Genomic DNA, 21,994 nt, shown 5'->3' on the forward strand with positions numbered 1-21,994 from the left:
TTAATGAGAGCTTTGTACAACCGTTCAAACATGGACATGAATGTATATGTACATTCCTTCCTACCAATCCTTAGTTTCTGCAGATCTTCTATGTTGGGAAAATCCTTTGTGACACAATAAATCAAATATCTTAATCTGTCCGAATCATTTTCCCATCCATTAGGAGAGTCATTTTCACAGGGCATTAAATGTAAACGTCTGGACAATGTCACAGGAATCCATATTTTAAATAATTGATTCCTCTCCTCATTGGATAAATCAAGCTTATCAGAGAAGCTATCAAATGTCTCTGAATTTCTACAGGCATGGATTTTGACATCATATTTTGGCATGATTTTGTATAATTTCAGCAAATTTTTCCTCATTTTAATTTGGAGTTGAGCCTGGGTAATTCCAGAATTCTCTGATATTTTTAGTGGCTCTTATATGTCCGTTCCTCCTACGTCACTCACGTCTCCTCCCACATCACCTAGTATGTCGGTTTCTCGTATGTCAGTCATGTCTCCTCCCATGTCAGGTTTCTGTATGTCCGTCTCTTGGTCAGACCCAAGGTCACCTTCAGTTACAGACACGTGTCTTACTTCTTGTTCATTTTCCACATTACAGTCAGAATCAGTATCACCGTCTGACACTTCTACACTATTTTCCTGCTTAGAAATCTCTAACACAAGACTATGAAAAAAATCTACCAATTGTAGAATATTTCTCAATTTCTGTTTGTCTCTATTTACCAATTTAGAAGTTAACTGTAAATTCTGCAATTCACATTCTTTGTACAAACTGAGCCACAAAACTTCAATGTCATCTCCTACATTAACTTTGAAATTAATATTACTTTGTTTAGCAAAAGAAGAAATTATATCCATATTTTGCTTACCTTAAGATTACTTGGCTTCACTTTATCAGCACATCCTGTCTTCAGTTCGTCTGATTCTTTTCCTGTGTGATTCTGTTCCTTGTTAGTACCTCTGCTTCCTGTCTTTCCTCAGTCTGTAGGTCCTTTCTGCTTCTCGTGACAAACTAGTGAATTTACTGACACGTGAACAACAGCTGTTCAGCTCGTCAGGACTCCCCCCTTGTTCACGGAAGAAATTCACTTACTTAATTTAAAAAACAAAAAAACAGGACTGGCTGGCACACCATTGTAAAATAATACTCTTCCTGTATTATTTTTTTCTACTGAGGACTTCTCAAAGTATCAATATCACGATATTCTTATAAAAAAACGTATCTATTTATTCTTGGATTGTCCATTAAAAAGAATCAGATTGCAGCAGGTACATACAATAAATAGTTATAAAGTAATTGTCCATTTGTCCATAATTAGCTTAATTGTTGAGATTCACCCATCTTTCCTTGGATCCTGGCTGGTAAATCATGTCTTTGTCCAGCATGTGTCCAGGCCTACATGTCATCTGCTTCTCAGCATGAAGATTCTGTGTCTTGTGGGGTGGGCAGAGCAAGAGAGCCCCCCCTTTTTGTACCATGGGCTTTTATAGCCAGTCGTATGGACACCTGTTCTACATATGGTAGTGAACCAAAAATACACACACAAATAGCGCATGTCAACTAGACACGATGGCTGAGGCATAGAACTCAGAAAAATGATTATCGATTAACATTCCAAATGAATTTCCATAATTAACCATTTAACAGAGACCGCCTGGGAATGCCAGGTGCTGTAGGCTTTTGCTTTTTCCTTCCTTCCACCAGCAGGGGGCACTCTCTTCTATGCCTTTTTCCATTCCCTTTCACAAGTGCACACATTCATTCTCTTTTCTTTTTTTCATTTGCTTTCTCTCTTGCGCTATTTCATCTCTGCAAAATACCAGCATCCTTCTGATCACCGTGGGCCTCCAGCATTGTTGCTTATTTAATTTTAATACTAGGCTCCTTTTCACCAGGACCAGCGTCTCCCGGGTGGCTGGAGGCAACCACCGGTAACCCCAAGCAGAAGACCTTTGCAGGCAACACGACCCTCCCCCCTGAAGAGCAGCTCAAAGTCACTGGCAACCATCTCACCCTCTTCTTTCATTCACCCCTGGACGTCTCGCTCCGCCCCCAAGTTACGGGTCCAGCTTGCTCTTTCTGTCACATTACCGCGATGAAGGGTTTAGCCTGCAGGAGACCCTGCGCCGAGACATTTTTGAAGACACCTGATGCGGCGGGTGAATCACTGCTAAACAATCCACACCTGTAGGGACGGCACAGCCTTTGCATGAACCCTTCGGAGCCCGCGCCGTCACGGCCAGATTGCTCGCCATCAAGCGATCCTGAGAAAGGCTGGCCGGGCAATGGATCGAGCAGCGTCTACTGGCCATACCACCTTGGATACGCCTGATCTCGTCTGATCTCGGAAGCAAAGCAGGGCTGGGCTTGGACAGTACTTGAATGGGAGACCTCCTGGGAACACCGGGTGCTGTAGACCATTTTGATGACGTTTTGCCCTACTGCCCAGCTCGGCTAGCATGGAACAGCGCCTTGCCGGACACCGACCTTAAGTAACTTAGATGATGGAAGCCCCAAGGCCTCTGAGCCAGTTGGCAGCTAAGTACGCTACCCCGCCGCCCTTCACGCAGGCCTGACACCGAGCTCCTTACCACGACTAGGAGTGCTTATTGACTCCGCAGCTCGCCGTGTGGAAATGATGGCGTTAAAAGCACCTGGGGCCGTGAAGGGGCCAGGCTTTCAGCAGGTGCCCAGGGAAGGTTTTGGATGCCGGCCGCCTAGCGAGGGACAGCAGAAGTAACATGTTTCTCTGCAAAGAAGCTTGTGTAACCAAGCCAGACTGCTGCCAAAGAGCTAACCTCAGTGCAAGAAAGGCAAGGAAGGTGCAGAAGGAATTGGGGAGGGGGGGTTGATTCCTGCTAGGGCCCTGAAATCATAAAACAGGCAGGAGAGTCTGACGCATGGTGACGTAGAGGTTGTAGGGGCAGATAGGGGGTGTTGTCACGTGCGAGCACATGTGCATGCTGGCTTGTGTGTGAGAGTGCGCTTCCTAGGTGTGGCGCGCTGCAGACAGTCAAAGGTATTGTTCCCTTTCGTTAAAAGTTAATCCCCGGCTGCAGCCTATTAGAAAGCAACTAACCGCGCTCTACTCACCCTACCCAGGTCTACCGGTGAGTCTCGCCTCTGCTCCCGGCCTGTGGCATTGGCCGTGAAGCTGACGTTCCGTCGACTGCGCTGCAGCCGATCAGTGAGCTCAGCGGCTCTGAGTGGGGCCTTGTGTCTACACGACCTTTTAAGGAAGCCAGCAAAAAAATTGAAGAGAAGGGAAAGCACAAAAGGACCTGGTCTTGCAGAGCACTGGAAAGGGCAGCCGGCAGCCAGACGTCAAAGTAGAAAAGCAGCAAGTGAGAGGCTTGTCTCTGCCTATGGTCACACTACCCTGAACATGCCTGATCTCGTCTGATCTCGGAAGCTAAACAGGGCTGGGCTTGGACAGTACTTGGATGGGAGACCTCCTGGGAGCATCGAGTGCTGTAGACCATTTTGTTGATGTTTTGCCCTACTGCCCAGCTCGGCTAGCATGGAACGGCGCCTTGCCGGACACCGACCTTAAGTAACTTAGATGATAGAAGCCCCAAGGCCTGTGAGCCAGTTGGCAGCTAAGTACGCTACCCCGCCGCTTTCACGCGGGCCTGACACCGAGCTCCTTGCTACGGCTAGGAGTGTTTATTGACTCCGCAGCTCGCCGTGTGGAAATGATGGCGTTAAAAGCACCCGGGGCCGTGAAGGGGCCAGGCTTTCAGTAGGTGCCCAGGGAAGGTTTTGGATGACGGCCGCCTAGAGAGGGCCTGCAGAAGTAACATGTTTCTCTGCAAAGAAGCTTGTGTAACCAAGCCAGACGGCTGACAAAGAGCTAACCTCAGTGCAAGGAAGGTGCGGAAGGAATTGGGGAGGGGGGGGTGATTCCTGCTAGGGCTCTAAAATCATAAAACAGGCAGGAGAGTCTGACGCATGGTGACGGAGAGGTTGTAGGGGCAGATAGGGGGTGTTGTCACGTGCGAGCACGTGTGCATGCTGGCTTGTGTGTGAGAGTGCGCTTCCTAGGTGTGGCGCGCTGCAGACAGTCAAAGGGATTGTTCCCTTTCATTAAAAGTTAATCCCCGGCTGCAGGCTATTAGAAAGCAACTAACCGCGCTCTACTCACCCTACCCGGGTCTACCGGTGAGTCTCGCCTCTGCTCCCGGCCTGTGGCATTGGCCGTGAAGCTGACGTTCCGTCGACAGCACTGCAGCCGATCAGTGAGCTCAGCGGCTCTGAGTGGGGCCTTCTGTCTGCAAGACCTTTTAAGGAAGCCAGCAAAAAAATTGAAGAGAAGGGAAAGCACAAAAGGACCTGGTCTTGCTGAACACTGGAAAGGCCATCCGGCAGCCAGACTTCAAAGTATCTAATTATTATCAAAATATTAAAATAAATTATGTTTGGAATAATAAACAATAATAGATAATAATTCATTATCAATCAAGTTCTCCATATGATAGAACATTTTTATGTCATAGGTGTAATTACCTTTTCCAACCCATAGGTGTCAGTGTATTTTGAAAAAACAAGTTTTAATATCTTTATTAAACCAATAATATCAAAGAATGTTTACTCCTGAACCAAAATGAATAAATATATGAATGTATGAATGAATGAATGAATGAATAAATGAATGAATGAATTGTTGTGTTTACTCAGAAAATGTAAACATTTTTTTCCTTAGCAATATATATTTAATGAAGCAATACTCTTGTATTAGACATTACTTTATTAAATATTAATGTGTTTTCTCAATTGAGATATTGAACTCAAATAAAATCAAATGAGAATAAAAAAATGGAAAAATAGAAAAATAAGAAGTATAAAGTAAGAATAAAATTTTAAAAATGAAAAATAAAATTAAGAGTAAAAATAAGAATAAAAATAAAAATAAGGCCTTTAAATTTTAATGACAAATGCAGAGTAATTATATTCTCCATAAAAAATACCCTTATATCTCCATTATCTGGATGATTTCATATTTGTCATAACCTTGTACCACCAAAAAATATTAAATTATGCAACTTTTCATGTAATACACTTCTTAATTATACCATAGTACCTTATTATTATTTCTTCTTTATTAAAATGTGTGGAAAATAAGTATTGATCAAAAGTGATTATGTAATCAGGATCAAAAACACATTTTCCCCCTTAACCCCTTAAGCCCCGCGGGTGGTTTGCACGTTAATGACCGGGCCAATTTTTACAATTCTGACCACTGTCACTTTATGAGGTAATTACTCTGGAATGCTTCAACGGATCCCCCTGATTCTGAGAAAGTTTTTTCGTGACATATTGTACTTCATGATTTTGGAAAAATTTCTTCGATATCACTTGCGTTTATTTGTGAAAAAAACGGAAATTTGGTGAAAATTTTGAAAATTTTGCAATTTTCAAAATTTGAATTTTTAAGCCCTGAAATCAGAGCGATATGTCACACAAGAGTTAATAAATAACATTTCCCACATGTCTACTTTACATCAGCACAATTTTGGAACCAAAATTTTTTTTTGTTAGGGAGCTATAAGGGTTAAAAGTCGACCAGCGATTTCTCATTTTTCCAACAAAATTTACAAAACCATTTTTTTAGGGACCACATCACATTTGAAGTCACTTTGAGAGGTCTTTGTGACAGAAAATACTCAAAAGTGACACCATTCTAAAAATTGCACCCCTCAAGGTGCTCAAAACCACATTCAAGAACTTTATTAACCCTTCAGGTGCTTCATAGGAATTTTTTGAATGTGGAAGAAAAAAATGAACATTTAACTTTTTTCACAAAAATGTTACTTTAGACCGAATTTTTTTTATTTTCACAGGGGTAACAGGAAAAATTGGACCGCAAAATTTGTTGTGCAATTTCCCCTGGGCACGCAGATACCCAATATTTGGGGAAAAAACACTGTTTGGGCGCACTGTAGGGCTCGGAAGGGAAGGAGCGCCATTTGACTTTTTGATTGTAAAATTTGCTTGAATAATTAGCGGACACCATGTTGCGTTTAGAGAGCCCCTGTGCGCCCAAACATTGGAGCTCCCCCACAAGTGACCCCATTTTGGAAACTAGACCCCCCAAGGCACCTTTATAGATGCATAGTGAGCACTTGGAACCCCCAGGTGCTTCACAAATTGATTTGTAATAATGAAAAAGTGAAAAAAAAAACACTTTTTCATTTTTACGAATCAATTTGTGAAGCACCTAGGGGTTCCATGTGCTCACTATGCATCTAGAAAGGTGCCTTGGGGGGTCTAGTTTCCAAAATGGGGTCACTTGTGGGGGAGCTCCAATGTTTGGGCACACAGGGACTCTCTAAATGCAACATGGTATCCGCTAACAAATTGAATGGAAAATCGGCTCAAATTGTTAGCGGACACCACATTGCGTTTGGAAAGCCCCTCTGTGCCCAAACTTTGGAGCTCCCCCACAAGTGACCCCATTTTGGAAACTAGACCCCCCAAGGCACCTTACTAGATGCATAGTGAGCACTTGGAACCCCCAGGTGCTTCACAAATTGATTCGTAATAATGAAAAAGTGAAAAAAAAAAACACTTTTTCATTTTTACGAATCAATTTGTGAAGCACCTAGGGGTTCCAAGTGCTCACTATGCATGTAGATAGGTGCCTTGGGGGGTCTAGTTTCCAAAATGGGGTCACTTGTGGGGGAGCTCCAATGTTTGGGCACACAGGGACTCTCTAAATGCAACATGGTATCCGCTAACAAATTGAATGGAAAATCGGCTCAAATTGTTAGCGGACACCACATTGCGTTTGGAAAGCCCCTCTGTGCCCAAACTTTAGAGCTCCCCCACAAGTGACCCCATTTTGAAAACTAGACCCCCCAAGGCACCTTTCTAGATGCATAGTGAGCACTTGGAACCCCCAGGTGCTTCACAAATTGATTCGTAATAATGAAAAAGTGAAAAAAAAAACACTTTTTCATTTTTACGAATCAATTTGTGAAGCACCTAGGGGTTCCAAGTGCTCACTATGAATCTAGATAGGTGCCTTGGGGGGTCTAGTTTCCAAAATGGGGTCACTTGTGGGGGAGCTCCAATGTTTGGGCACACAGGGACTCTCTAAATGCAACATGGTATCCGCTAACAAATTGAATGGAAAATCGGCTCAAATTGTTAGCGGACACCACATTGCGTTTGGAGAGCCCCTCTGTGCCCAAACTTTGGAGCTCCCCCACAAGTGACCCCATTTTGGAAACTAGACCCCCCAAGGCACCTTTCTAGATGCATAGTGAGCACTTGGAACCCCAAGGTGCTTCACAAATTGATTCGTAATAATGAAAAAGTGAAAAAAAAAACACTTTTTCATTTTTACGAATCAATTTGTGAAGCACCTGGGGATCCAAGTGCTCACTATTCATCTAGATAGGTGCCTTGGGGGGTCTAGTTTCCAAAATGGGTTTACTTGTGGGGGAGCTCCAATGTTTGGGCACACAGGGACTCTCCAAATGCAACATGATATCCGCTAACAATTTGAGCCGACAATTTGTTAGCGGATATCATGTTGCATTTGGAGAGTCCCTGTGTGCCCAAACATTGGAGCTCCCCCACAAGTGACCCCATTTTGGAAACTAAACCCCCCAAGGCACCTATCTAGATTCATAGTGAGCACTTGGAACCCCAGGTGCTTCACAAATTGATTCAGAAAAATGAAAAAGTGTTTTTTTTTTCACTTTTTCATTATTACGAATCAATTTGTGAAGTACCTGGGGGTTCCAAGTGCTCACTATGCATCTAGATAGGTGCCTTGGGGGGTCTAGTTTCCAAAATGGGGTCACTTGTGGGGGAGCTCCAAAGTTTGGGCACAGAGGGGCTCTCCAAACGCAATGTGGTGTCCGCTAACAATTTGAGCCGATTTTCCATTCAATTTGTTAGCGGATACCATGTTGCATTTAGAGAGTCCCTGCGTGCCCAAACATTGGAGCTCCCCCACAAGTGACCCCATTTTGGAAACTAGACCCCCCAAGGCACCTATCTAGATTCATAGTGAGCACTTGGAACCCCAGGTGCTTCACAAATTGATTCATAAAAATGAAAAAGTGTTTTTTTTTTCACTTTTTCATTATTACGAATCAATTTGTGAAGCACCTGGGGGTTCCAAGTGCTCACTATGCATCTAGAAAGGTGCCTTGGGGGGTCTAGTTTCCAAAATGGGGTCACTTGTGGGGGAGCTCCAAAGTTTGGGCACAGACGGGCTTTCCAAACGCAAATGTGGTGTCCGCTAACAATTTGAGCCGATTTTCCATTCAATTTGTTAGCGGACACCATGTCGCGTTTGGAGAGCCCGTGATGTGCCTAAACAGTGGAGCTCCCCCACAAGTGTCCAAACTATACCCCTCAAGGATTTTATTAAGGTGTATAGTGAACATTTTGAACCCAGAGGTATGGCACAGAATTTGTTTACATTAGGTCATCATATTGAATAAGTTGTCATTATTCTTGAGCGCAAGTGCTCGCTACTTGAGTTTGCATCGGGTACTCAGGTATGCACCATGTACAGCGTGTGCTCGAGTGACATGCTCGAGTCCCTGCTCCGCATGTTTCACGGTTATTAGACACCCAAAAAAAAACATGTGGGGATCGCTCGTGCATGGCAGGCAATCCCCGTAAAGTTTTTTGGCCGCAAAGCATATGGGGCAGAGACTCGAGCATGTCACTCAAATACCCACGATACTCAATGCATACCAGAGCACCCGATGTAAACTCAAGTAGCGAGCACTTGCTCTCAACACTAGTCGCCATATCGTCATCTTTTTTTCTTACTTTTGAAAAAAATCCCAACCCCAGCCCTAGCCCTAGCACAACCCTAGCCCCAGCACAACCCTAGCCCCAGCACAACCCTAGCCCCAGCACAACCCTAGCCCCAAACCCAGCCCTAACCCTAGCCCAATCCTAACCCAAGAGTTTATTTTTGACGCCGTTCCTTGTGCGGTATAAGTGATTAGACGACTTTATTCTTCGGGTCGATGTGATTACAGCAATGCCAGAATCATATGGGGTTTTTATGACTGACAGCTGTCACACACAAAAAGACGCATTTTTTGTAAAATCTAGTTTTTGCATCGCCATATTTTGAGAGCTATAATTTTTCCAGATTTTGGCAGACAGTCATGTGACGGCTCGTTTTTTGCGGGATGACTTGACGTTGTTATTGGTGCCATTTTCAGGCACGTGACATTTTTTGATCGCTTTCTATTCCGATTTTTGGGAGGCAGAAAAAACAAAAACCAACAATTCAGGAATTTTTTTTTTTTTGTTTTTATTCTGTTCCGCGTGTGGTAAAATTGATGAGGTAGCTTTATTCTTCGGGTCAGTACATTTACAGCGGTACCACATTTGTATCATTTTTCTATGTTTTGGCGCTTATACACAATAAAAGCTATTTTATAGAAAAAAATATTTTTTAGTATCGCTTTATTCTGAGAGCTATAACTTTTTTATTTTTCGGCTGATGGAGCTGCATGGTGGCTTGTTTTTTGCAGAACGAGATGACATTTTCAGCGGTATCATTTTTATTTATATGCGTCTTTTTGATCGCGTGTTATTCCACTTTTTGTTTGGCGGTATGGTGATAAAGCATTGTTTTTTGCTTCGTTTTTTTTTTTTTTACCGTGTTCACTGAAGGGGTTAACTAGTGGGACAGTTTTATAGGTCAGGTTGTTCCGGACGCGGCGATACCAAATATGTGTACTTTTATTGGTTTTTTTTTAGTTTTTTTATAATAATATTTATTGATGGGTACATTATATTTTTATTTTTGGTGTATTATTTTTTTTATTTTTTTATAATATTTTTGCACATTTTTTTTTTTTCCACTTTCACACAGTTTATACACTTTATTACTTTGTCCCACTCTGGGACTTTCACTTTTTTTTTCTGATCGCCTGCATGGCACAGGAATGGAGCACCATCCCTATGCCATGAAGACTGTCAGAAGTGCACAGTGTGAAGATTGCTTGGAGATGCACTGCGCATGTCCAAGCAATCTTCCTGCTCTCTGGTGACCCGGATGTTGTCATGACGACATCGGGTCGTCATGGCAACACCCGGGAAGCCTTTTCAGACTGCGCTGGAAGCCGGAAGAGGAGGTGAGTATCGCCGATCACCTCCCCTTGCCCCCGCAATGCCGCGATCGACTTCGATCGCAGCATCGCGGGGGTTAATGTGCTGGGAGCGGTGCAGGACCACTCCCTGCACATAGTACCGGGTGTCAGCTGTGACAATCAGCTGACACCCGGAGGCGATCGCGCCCGCACAGCCTGTGTGCGCGCGCGATCGCGATGACGTACTAATACGGGTCTGGCTCTTAAGTCCCAGGGCACAGACGCGTATTAGTACGTCAGATGTTATTAAGGGGTTAATACCAAAAATATTATTTTATAAAATTTATGTATATATCAGAACCAAATTAAAAATAATTATTCTTCTAGAAATATTGTGCATAAATTTCATATCGATGAGTAGCATAGATTTGACTAAAGAGAGGTGTGTACCTATTTAGGTAACCATTAAAAATAATATTATAGTTATTCAAGAATATTATCATGTGGAAAATTATTCTAAATATAAATTTGCTTTGTAAACCATTTTGATGTGTGGTTGCCCTTATCCACTATTAGTTAAACCAAGAAATAATAATTATTAAAGAAATATAGAAATATATATATGTAGATAATTGTAACGGGTCTGGGAGGCGGAACCTCTGAGCTACTATACAAGAGGGCAGTCCTTGTAAGGGAGCGGGTGGTGACCAGGGAAGACGGGCAGGAGGTCACAGCAGGTGACCAGGACAGTCTCTGAGTGAACGGGCTGGAGGTCACGGCAAGTGACCGGGGCAGTCTCTGAATGAACGGGCAGATGGTCACGGCAAGTGACCGGGGCAGTCTCTGGGTGAACGGGCAGATGGTCACGGCAAGTGACCGGGGCAGTCTCTGGGTAAAGGGTTGGTACGACCTGTGGCGGCTGATGGTAGACGTGAGCTCCCAGGTGAGCAGGCGAGAGTCTCTGGGTAAACGGGTGGTCACAGCATGTGACGGCGGAGCTCCCAGGAAGACCAACAGACAGGCGGCAGATGAGCGCTCCCAGGTGAGCGGGCAGAAGTCTCTGGACAGGCGGGTGGTCACAGCACGTGACGGCAGAGCCTCCAGGTAGGCTAGCAGACTGGCAACAGATGAGCGCTCCTAGGTGAGCGGGCAGGAGTCACTGGACAGGCAGGTGGTCACAGCACGTGACGGCAGAGCCTCCAGGTAGGCTATCAGGCAGGTAGCAGATGTGCGCTCCCAGGTGAGCGGGCAAGCTGGTCCTTAGACAGACTGACAGGAGTAGTAAGGCAGACCGTCGGACCTCAGGCTAGCAGGCAGGTAGTTGAATATCAGGCTGGCAGGAATCAGGCAGGAATCTGGCAACTATCTGGCAGGTATCTGGCAGGTAACTGGCAACGGGACCTGAGGGCTGAAGCAGAGTAGTGAACAGTGCAACAACATTGCTCGGGCACCTCCATTTTGGAGGAGGTGCCTTATATATGGTGAAGTCCTCCGGCCATTGGCCGGGGACTCCTTAGGACGGCGCGCGCGGCCCCTTTAAGAGGGAGGGAGAGCGCGCGTGTGCGCCCTAAGGTACAGTGGACGGGAAGGAGCGCGCGCTGCCAGCAGAGCGGGAGGAGGACGCCGGGCACGGAGCAGGGAGGGGAGGGGAACAGCGTCCCTGCCTAGCAGAGGGCAGGGACGCCGGCGCTACAGTACCCCCCCCTTTAGGCCCCCCCTTTTTTAGGCCAGACAGAAATTTAGCTAGGATAAGAGGGGCATGGATGTTCTCCCGGGGCTCCCACGTTCTCTCCTCAGGACCAAACCCCCTCCAATCTACTAGAAAAAAGGTCTTTCCTCTTACCCTTTTGGTGGCAAGAATGTTCTCTACCTCAAACTCGTTCTCAGCAGAAACCGGAGCAGGAGGCATACCTGTAGACTTGGAAAAAGAGTTAAGTACCACAGGTTTGAGGAGAGATACATGGAAGGAGTTAGGGATCCGTAAGTTGGCCGGGAGTTTCAATTTATAGGCCACCGGGTTGATCTGACTGATGACCTCCAGAGGACCGATGAACCGAGGCCCTAACTTATAGGAAGGTATCTTGAGTCGGACATATTTAGACGAGAGCCAGACTTTATCTCCAGGACGAAATTGTGGAGGATCCAGGCGTTTTTTGTCAGCGTGTCTTTTCATCCGTTCGGACGACTGAAGGAGTGCGGATCGGGTACTCTCCCAAATGGAGGAAAATTTGCTAACGAGAGATTCCGCAGCCGGGTTGTCCACAGAGGTGGAGACAGGAAAAGGAATCCGAGGATGCTGACCGAAGACTACAAAAAACGGGGATTTGGAAGAGGATTCGCTCTCATGATTGTTATAGGAGAACTCGGCCCATGGTAGGAGATCCACCCAGTCAGAATGATGGGCATTAACGAAGTGCCGGAGGTAACTGGTCAGGTTCTGATTGATCCGCTCCACTTGACCATTAGACTGTGGATGGTAAGCGGAAGAGAAGTCCAGGGTGACGTCTAGCAGTTTACAAGTGGCTCTCCAGAAACGTGAGGTGAACTGTACCCCACGATCCGACACGATGTGGAGGGGCAGGCCATGAAGACGGAAGATGTGGCGGATAAAGTCTTTAGCCAGCTCGGGTGCAGACGGGAGACCAGGCAGGGGAATAAAGTGAGCCATCTTGGAAAAGCGGTCAGCGACCACCCAAATGACCGTACAACCGGCAGAGACGGGGAGATCAGTTATGAAGTCCATAGCAATATGCTGCCAGGGGGCAGCAGGCACAGGAAGCGGAAGAAGGCGACCGGCTGGCAGGTGTCTCGGGACTTTGTTGCGGGTGCAGGACACACAGGCAGAAACAAAGTCTATTACGTCCTTGTGCAGGGTAGGCCACCAGTAGTGCCGGGCAATAAGCTGGAGGGTCTTTTTCTGACCGGCGTGGCCAGCTAGTTTAGACGAGTGACCCCAGTGTAGGATCTTCTCCCGATCAGGTACTGATACGAACGTCTTACCGGGAGGGAGACGATTTAGGCTCACGGGAGCCACCTGCATTACTCTGGCGGGATCGATGATATGTTTAGGTTCTTCCTCGAGATCGGACACCAGAAAGGATCGGGACAAGGCATCTGCTTTGACGTTTTTGTCAGCCGGGCGAAAATGAAGAACAAAATCAAAGCGAGCAAAAAACAAGGACCACCGGGCTTGGCGCGGGTTAAGTCTCTGGGCATGCTGGAGGTAAGCCAAGTTCTTGTGGTCAGTGTAAATTATTACCGGGTGAAGAGCCCCCTCGAGTAGGTAACGCCACTCCTCCAATGCCAGTTTGATGGCCAATAACTCTCGGTCTCCTATGGAATAGTTGCGCTCAGAAGAGGAGAAGAGCTTGGAGAAGAAGCCGCAAGTTACCATTCTCCCGGAAGATGATTTTTGGGTAAGTACCGCTCCGGCTCCAGAGGAGGAGGCGTCAACTTCCAGGAAGAACTGCTTGTTGCCGTCCGGGCGATGCAGCACCGGGGCAGAAGAGAAGGCCTGTTTTAGGGAAAGAAAGGCCTCCTCTGCTTCGGGCGGCCACTCTTTGGGATTAGTACCCTTACGGGTGAGCGCGGAAATTGGGGCAGTCCGGGAAGAGAAGTGTGGTATGAAGAGGCGGTAGTAGTTGGCGAAGCCCAGGAATCGCTGAATGGCCTTCAACCCCTCCGGTCGAGGCCATTTCTCGATGGCAGACAGTTTCTCTGGATCCATTCGTAGGCCGGTCTGAGAAATAATGTAGCCCAAAAACGGAAGCGAGGTCTGCTCAAAGAGGAATTTCTCGAATTTAGCGAAGAGGTGATTCTGCCTGAGCCTGAGCAGGACCTGACGAACGTCCCTCCGGTGAGTCTGGAGATCCGGAGAGAAGACCAAGATGTCGTCCAGGTACACAACTACGCAGGAGTAGAGAAGGTCCCGGAAGATGTCATTGACCAACTCTTGAAAGACGGCAGGAGCGTTACAGAGACCAAAGGGCATTACCAGATATTCATAGTGGCCGTCCCGGGTGTTGAATGCCGTCGTCCATTCATCCCCCTGACGGATACGAACCAGGTTGTACGCCCCACGGAGGTCCAGTTTGGTGAAGATTCTAGCCCCCCTAAGACGATCAAATAACTCCGGAATGAGCGGAAGGGGGTACTTATTCTTCACCGTGATCTGGTTAAGGCCTCTATAGTCTATACAGGGACGGAGAGAGCCGTCCTTCTTTTTGACGAAAAAGAAGCCTGCTCCCGCCGGGGAGGTAGATTTCCGGATGAATCCCCTGGCCAGATTCTCCTCAATATATTCGGACATCGACCGGGTCTCAGCAGCGGATAAAGGATAAATACGCCCACGGGGAGGAGTAGTACCAGGTAACAGGTCGATAGGGCAGTCGTATGGTCTATGAGGAGGTAGTGTCTCTGCTTCCTTTTTATTAAAGACATCAGCATAAGACCAATAAGGAATCGGAAGTCCAGGTAGATTAGCTGGGGTAGGAGAAGGACGGACGGGATGGACGGGAACCAGACAGGTATTATGGCAGTCCTGTCCCCAGCGAAGGACTTCTCCGGTCTGCCAGTCAAGCACGGGTGCATGTCTCTGGAGCAAAGGTAGACCTAGTAAGAGGGCGTGAGAGAGTCCAGGCAGAACATGAAAGGAGATACTCTCAGTATGCAGCATTCCCACCTGCAGAGTAATGGATTCGGTGATGAGTTGGATGGGGCGTGGTAAGAGGCCCCCATCCACGGCAACAACAGACAAGGGTACAGCCAGAGGTTTGGTGGGGATGCGGTATTTCTCTACCAGGGACTGAGAAATAAGATTCCCGGCTGCTCCAGAGTCAAGTTGGGCTAGTTCAAAATATCGGTTTTCCCCGCAGATGATTGAGACTGACAGCAACAGAGATGGAGAGGATTTATTTTTGTCTAGGTTGACCTCTCTGAGCGAACCTAGACACAGGCGTTTCCCGACCTCTCCGGGCAGGCACGGATCCGGTGCTCCTTACTGCCACAGTAGAAGCAGCTCCCTTCGGCACGGCGTAAGTCCTGATGGGTTTTGACCATCTTGGTCTGGTCAACCTGCATAGGCTCAGGAGAGTGTACCTGGGTAGAGACGGAGGGAGTGACGGGTTTCTGAAAAGTAGGAGCTAGACATGGTAACCTCCTCTCACGGGTGACCTCTTTGGCACGCTCCTGGAACCGTAGGTCAATCCGGGTGGCAAGAGTTATTAGGTCATCGAGAGTGGTAGGGATGTCCTGACCGGCAAGTTCATCTTTAATACGGCCGGACAGACCCTCCCAGAAGACGGATACCAGAGCGTCGTTATCCCAGGCCAGCTCCGAGGCAAGGGTACAGAACCGTATGGCATATTGGCCCACGGTGAGACTTCCCTGACGGAGGCGTAGCAGTGATGATGCGGATGAGGTCTTCCGTCCGGGTTCGTCGAAGATTTTCGTGAGAAAAGCAGGCAAGTTGGACACCAGGGGGTCTCCTCTCTCCCATAGAGGATTTAGCCAGGCCAGGGCCTCCCCGGTGAGATGGGACATGATGAATGCAATTTTGGCCCGGTCGGAGTTAAACTGGTGGGACAATAGTTCTAAGTGCAGGGTGCACTGATTTATGAAGCCCCGAGCCTGGGCGGAGTCGCCTCCGAAGCGAGGAGGTGCAGAAAGCCGGGGTCCGGGGTAGGATACCATGGTGTTAGTGGGCAGTGGAGCTGCCGGATTGCGAGACATGGCACTGGCGGAGGTTGCTGGTGGAGCAGTCAGAGTGTCCAGGCGAGTATTGACATTCCGCAGGTGACCCAGGATGGACTCCTGTTGGGACCTTTGACGGGACAGTTCATGACACAGGTCCGAGAGCGAGGGAGCTTGGGTGCCACCGGGTTCCATGGCCCGAGCAAACTGTAACGGGTCTGGGAGGCGGAACCTCTGAGCTACTATACAAGAGGGCAGTCCTTGTAAGGGAGCGGGTGGCGACCAGGGAAGACGGGCAGGAGGTCACAGCAGGTGACCGGGACAGTCTCTGAGTGAACGGGCTGGAGGTCACGGCAAGTGACCGGGGCAGTCTCTGAATGAACGGGCAGATGGTCACGGCAAGTGACCGGGGCAGGCGAGAGTCTCTGGGTAAACGGGTAGTCACAGCATGTGACGGCGGAGCTCCCAGGAAGACCAACAGACAGGCGGCAGATGAGCGCTCCCAGGTGAGCGGGCAGAAGTCTCTGGACAGGCGGGTGGTCACAGCACGTGACGGCAGAGCCTCCAGGTAGGCTAGCAGACTGGCAACAGATGAGCGCTCCTAGGTGAGCGGGCAGGAGTCACTGGACAGGCAGGTGGTCACAGCACGTGACGGCAGAGCCTCCAGGTAGGCTAGCAGGCAGGTAGCAGATGTGCGCTCCCAGGTGAGCGGGCAAGCTGGTCCATAGACAGACTGACAAGAGTTGGAAGGCAGACCGTCGGACCTCAGGCAAGCAGGCAGGTAGTTGATGTGCGCTCCCAGGTGAGCGGGCAAGCTGGTCCTTAGACAGACTGACAGGAGTAGTAAGGCAGACCGTCGGACCTCAGGCTAGCAGGCAGGTAGTTGAATATCAGGCTGGCAGGAATCAGGCAGGAATCTGGCAAGTATCTGGCAGGTATCTGGCAGGTAACTGGCAACGGGACCTGAGGGCTGAAGCAGAGTAGTGAACAGTGCAACAACATTGCTCGGGCACCTCCATTTTGGAGGAGGTGCCTTATATATGGTGAAGTCCTCCGGCCATTGGCCGGGGACTCCTTAGGACGGCGCGCGCGGCCCCTTTAAGAGGGAGGGAGAGCGCGCGCGCGCGCCCTAAGCACAGTGGACGGGAAGGAGCGCGCGCTGCCAGCAGAGCGGGAGGAGGACGCCGGGCACGGAGCAGGGAGGTGAGGGGAACAGCGTCCCTGCCTAGCAGAGGGCAGGGACGCCGGCGCTACAATAATACCTAATTATGTATTATAATTTCCTCAGAATTAAATATATTTTTGTACCTTCACATAAAGAAATATTTTTTTTTTCAAACATACAAACATGCGAAGGCCTCTGTCACATCAATCACACTTAGCAGCTGCTGATTTACTCATCTGTCACCTTCACTCTGACATTCACAGATCTGTTCAACTCAAACATTCCACATATGAAGTTTTATATATATATATATATATATATATATTTAACCCAAAATTGTTGTATCCCAATTTATTAATGCGCATTGCCATATCAATTGAATATCTTTATATTTCTTTGAATATTCCCCAAGTACATATTATATAATATGAGAGTAAGTCACTGGAATTTCAGACACTTGAAAAAACTCTTGTCTTAGATTCTTTTTTCACTGGCTGCCCGGTCTTAAGTTACATCAGTTGAAAATAGAATGAATGGGATCCTATACTATTAGCTCAAATATCAAAGGCCGCAGCTGTCCCACGTCATGCTGTAAAGCTACTTTAATTTGCACGAACACTTCATGCACAGAAAATATTAGCAACACAAAAGAATTAATAAGTATTACATATATATTATAGTTCAACTAGATATATTGTTATTATTTTAAAATGTTATACACATAAAATCATGCAATTTTTTCACTTCCTGTGTGAATAAAGAAATAAATCCATTTTAGAGTTCTTTGATCAAATCCTGCTTTGGAATGAAAACTCTAAGGAAATATAAGAAAATAAAATTAAATATCAAATTCATACAGAAACAGAATTATTTAAATATCTTATACATATATTGGTTGGTTCTAATGTAATTCAAAATATTGCTACTTAAATTTATATATATGAAGTTCTAATTTATTAATTAATATATATATATATATTTTATAAACGTATATATAAATACAATTATACGCAATCTCTACTTAGACAAGTGTATATATATATATATATATATATATATATATATATATATGAACTATTAGAAACTATGTAGCTGCAATTTTACTGTATAAGATTATAAATAAATATTGAGACATTGTATTACATTTTGATACACCATTATAATTGCAGTTTTTCCTTAGCCACTCCCTAAACCAAATCTTCTGTCTCTCTCAAATATCCCCAGGAACGCCCTATTTAGGAAAGACATTTTTCTATCCTTCAAAACCTCAGAGAACTGCCTGTTCTTCTGTCCACATTCCATGACGTCACTGTGAGTTGGTCGTCTCACCTAGAATCATAGAATCATAGAATGGTAGAGTTGGAGGGGACCTCCTGGGTCATCTGGTCCAACCCCCTGCTCAAAGCAGGATTCACTAAATCATCTCAGACAGATGTCTGTCCAGCCTCTGTTTGAAGACGTCCATTGAAGGGGAACTCACCACCTCTCGTGGCAGCCTGTTCCACTCATTAATCACCCTAACTGTCAAAAAGTTTTTTCTAATATCTAATCTGTGTCTCCTCCCATTTAGTTTCATCCCATTGCTTCTAGTCTTTCCTTGTGCAAATGAGAATAAAGATGATCCTTCTACAATGTGACAGCCCTTGACATATTTGTAGACAGCTATTAAGTCTCCTCTCAGTCTTCTTTTTTGCAAGCTAAACATTCCCAAATCCTGCAACCGTTCCTCATAGGACATGGTTTGCAGACCAGTCACCATTCTGGTCGCACTTCTCTGAACTTGCTCCAGTTTGTCTATGTCTTTTTTAAAATGTGGTGCCCAAAACTGTACACAGTATTCCAGATGAGGTCTGACCAAAGAGGAGTAAAGACCGATAATGACTTCACGTGATCTAGACTGTATGCTTCTGTTAATACATCCCAGAATTGTATTTGCCTTTTTTGCTGCTGCATCGCACTGTTGACTCATGTTCAGTCTATGATCTATTAGTATACCTAAGTCTTTTTCACATGTACTGTTGCTTAGCTCTATTTCTCCCATTCCGTATATGCTTTTTTCATTTTTATTGCCCAGATGTAGTACTTTGCATTTTTCCCTGTTAAAAACCATTCTGTTGGTTGCTGCCCACAGCTCCAGTTTATTTAGGTCTTTTTGAATCCTCTCTCTCTCTTCTCTAGTATTAGCTATCCCTCCTAGCTTTATGTCATCAGCAAATTTAATCAGTTTACCCTCAATTCCTTCATCTAAATCATTGATAAAGATGTTGAACAATACAGGTCCCAGGACGGAGCCCTGTGGTACCCCACTTGAGACATTCATCCAGCTGGATGTGAAGCCATTTACAACCACCCTTTGAGTCCGATCACTAAGCCAGTTATGAATCCACCTAACAGTTGCCTGGTCCATTGCATACTTGGTAATTTTTTCAATAAGGATGGTGTGAGATACTTTGTCAAATGCTTTGCTTAATTCAAGATATACTATATCTACAGCATTTCCCTGATCCACCCAGTCAGTGATTCTGTCATAGAAGGAAATTAAGTTAGTCTGACATGACTTGTTAGTTACAAACCCATGCTGACTCTGGTTAATCACTTCATTCTTATCCATGTACTTACATACATGTTGTTTAATAATCTGTTCAAAGATCTCTCCTGGTATAGAAGTCAGACTCACCGGCCTATAGTTCCCTGGGTCCACCTTCTTCCCCTTTTTGAAGATAGGAACAACATTTGCTCTTCTCCAGTCTTCTGGGACTTCTCCTGTTCTCCAAGAATTTTCAAAGATTATGGAGAGTGGTTCTAAAATTTCTTCTACGATCTCCTTCAGTACTCTGGGGTGTAATTCATCTGGACCTGGAGACTTGAACTCATTTATGTTAGCTAAATATTCCCTCACAATCTTTCTGTTTACAGATAATTTGGATTCCTCTATTCCTTTAAAAGGACATTGAAGATCAGTTGATGTTACATTTTCTTTCTGAGAGAAAACAGATGCAAAATAGGAATTAAAAAGTTCGGCCTTCTCAACATCCTCTCTTACCATTTCTCCATTTTCATCCTGTAAAAATCCTATAGCATCTTTGACTTTTCTTTTACTTTTGACATACCCCCAAAATCCTTTTTTATTGCTTTTGACATCTCTTGCAAGCCTTAATTCATTGTCAGCTTTAGCTAACCTGATACGTGCCCTGCAGGATCTGCAGACTGCATTATAATCTTCTTTAGATATGCCTCCCTCTTTCCATTTAATAAACATTTCTTTCTTTCTTTTTAGCATGTGTTTAAGTTCTGTGTTCATCCATCCTGGTTTCCTTAAATGCTTCCCATTCTTCCTACTTTTCGGGATTGTTAACGATTGTGCTTTGAGAATCTCATTTTTAAAAATTTCCCATCCTTCCTGGACATATTTGTCCTTAAGGACATCCAGCCATTGGATCCCTCCTATTCTCTTTCTGAGTCTTGAGTTTTCAAATGTCTTCCTCCTCTAGTTATCCAAAATTCTATAATAGCATGATCTGTCTCTGTCCATCAGTTTCAGCCATTTTCCTTTTTAGAGAATCACAGTTCTGACTGAGAATTAACTCATTCTGTGGAGAGATGGATCTTTGCACTGGCTGATATGGCTTATAACATATATGAAATCTTCTGCGTATTTGATAGAGTTCACTATGGGGATGACTCAGTCTAGGAGAGTTTGATATTGGCTTTTGGTAAGATTTTACCTTTCCTGGTTTTATAAATTTAGCTTGATTTATTTTCTTTTCACGATTCTCATGTTTTCTAACAAAATCCAGCATCTGCGCACATTCAAATAATGAATTTTTTTGTGATGCCATAAATTGGGAAACTGAATTTAGGAATTTGAATTTTTGTACAAAAGTTGTTATCATATGTTGTACTTTTCCATTTTTGATGAGAGCTTTGTATAACCATTCAAATATGGACATGAATGTATATGTACATTCCTTCCTACCAATCCTTAGTTTCTGCAGATCTTCTATGTTGGGAAAATCCTTTGTGACACAATAAATCAAATATCTTAATCTGTCCGAATCATTTTCCCATCCATTAGGAGAGTCATTTTCACAGGGCATTAAATGTAAACGTCTGGACAATGTCACAGGAATCCATATTTTAAATAATTGATTCCTCTCCTCATTGAATAAATCAAACTTATCAGAGAAGCTCTCAAATGTCTCTGAATTTCCACAGGCATGGATTTTGACATCATATTTTGGCATGATTTTGTATAATTTCAGCAAATTTTTCCTCATTTTAATTTGGAGTTGAGCCTGGGTAATTCCAGAATTCTCTGATATTTTTAGTGGCTCTTGTACGTCCGTTCCTCCTACGTCACTCACGTCTCCTCCCACATAACCTAGTATATCGGTTTCTCGTATGTCAGTCATGTCTCCTCCCATGTCAGGTTTCTGTATGTCCGTCTCTTGGTCAGACCCAAGGTCACCTTCAGTTACAGACACGTGTCTTACTTCTTGTTCATTTTCCACATTACAGTCAGAATCAGTATCACCGTCTGACACTTCTACACTATTTTCCTGCTTAGAAATCTCTAACACAAGACTATGAAAAAAATCTACCAAATGTAGAATATTTCTCAATTTCTGTTTGTCTCTATTTACCAATTTAGAAGTTAACTGTAAATTCTGCAATTCACATTCTTTGTATAAACTGAGCCACAAAACTTCTGTCATCTCCTACATTAACTTTGAAATTAATATTACTTTGTTTAGCAAAAGAAGAAATTATATCCATATTTTGCTTACCTTAAGATTCCTTGGCTTCTCTTTATCAGCACGTCCTGTCTTCAGTTCGTCTGATTCTTTTCCTGTGTGATTCTGTTCCTTGTTAGTACCTCTGCTTCCTGTCTTTCCTCAGTCTGTAGGTCCTTTCTGCTTCTCGTGACAAACTAGTGAATTTACTGACACGTGAACAACAGCTGTTCAGCTCGTCAGGACTCCCCCCTTGTTCACGGAAGAAATTCACTTACTTAATTTAAAAAAACAAAAAAACAGGACTGGCTGGCTCACCA

General features: G+C 45.1%; 1 non-coding gene and 1 pseudogene across 1 annotated transcript; both read left to right on the forward strand.

Moving 5' to 3' along the window:
- The first annotated feature begins 2,308 nt into the window (after positions 1-2,308).
- On the forward strand, positions 2,309-2,428 carry LOC141267266 (5S ribosomal RNA). Its single transcript, XR_012321275.1, has one exon. It is a non-coding gene; the product is annotated as a 5S ribosomal RNA (ribosomal RNA).
- Positions 2,429-3,370: 942 nt separating this feature from the next.
- Positions 3,371-3,489, forward strand: LOC141267999 (5S ribosomal RNA; annotated as a pseudogene).
- Positions 3,490-21,994: the final 18,505 nt, after the last annotated feature.

This window comes from Phyllobates terribilis, unplaced genomic scaffold (genome assembly GCF_046119375.1).
Source record: "Phyllobates terribilis strain yellow unplaced genomic scaffold, ASM4611937v1 Scaffold_4__5_contigs__length_816908805, whole genome shotgun sequence".
Classification (NCBI taxonomy): Eukaryota; Metazoa; Chordata; class Amphibia; order Anura; family Dendrobatidae; genus Phyllobates; species Phyllobates terribilis.